This window comes from Anneissia japonica, unplaced genomic scaffold (genome assembly GCF_011630105.1).
Source record: "Anneissia japonica isolate Jap-2015-1 unplaced genomic scaffold, ASM1163010v1 scaffold3074_len109439_cov131, whole genome shotgun sequence".
Lineage (NCBI taxonomy): Eukaryota > Metazoa > Echinodermata > Crinoidea > Comatulida > Comatulidae > Anneissia > Anneissia japonica.
In genome coordinates this window covers 114,973-115,565 of record NW_022697677.1, presented here as the reverse complement: position 1 = coordinate 115,565, position 593 = coordinate 114,973, and the positions used below count along the sequence as shown (strand labels likewise).

The 593-nt window shown below is 36.4% G+C and overlaps 1 non-coding gene across 1 annotated transcript; it reads left to right on the top strand.

Moving 5' to 3' along the window:
• Positions 1–351: 351 nt before the first annotated feature.
• On the top strand, positions 352–515 carry LOC117102319. Its single transcript, XR_004444393.1, has one exon. It is a non-coding gene; the product is annotated as a U1 spliceosomal RNA (small nuclear RNA).
• The last annotated feature ends 78 nt before the right edge of the window (positions 516–593 follow it).

Below are 593 nucleotides of genomic sequence, written 5' to 3'. Positions count from 1 at the left end.
ACGACTGCTTTTATTTACATGAGAATATGTACGGTAAAGTAAGAAACGGTGCCACGGTTCCTTTCGCGCTGTCAGTCATGGGTTAATAATTTTCCCGGAAGTGATGATTCAAGTTCGTCTACGCCCTCTAATTATGTATATTAAATTGAATGAATATTCAAGACCTACAAGATATGAAATATAGTAGTGAAATTATAACTTGTTAAGTTCTATAGATTTATTTTTAAAATGGCTTATTATATAAACTATATTTATCCAACATTGATAGTTTTATAGAAATTAATAATAATGACATTTTTGTATGGCATTCAAAATATTTGTATATATAGTCATACTCTTAAATTATTAAGCATACTTACCTGGCACAGGAGAGACTTTGATCAAGAAGGAAGTCCTCCCAAGGCGAGGCCACGGCATTGCACTTAGCTGTGGTTGACCCTTGCGATTCCCTCAAATGTGGGGAACTCGGGTGTAAAATTTATGGTAGCGGGGGACTGCGTTCGCGCTAACCCCCAATAATGAACTAAAAACAGGAAATTCTATCCGAACTAAGTATTGCCGCCGCACGAATCGAATCTAAACGGTACAGAGTT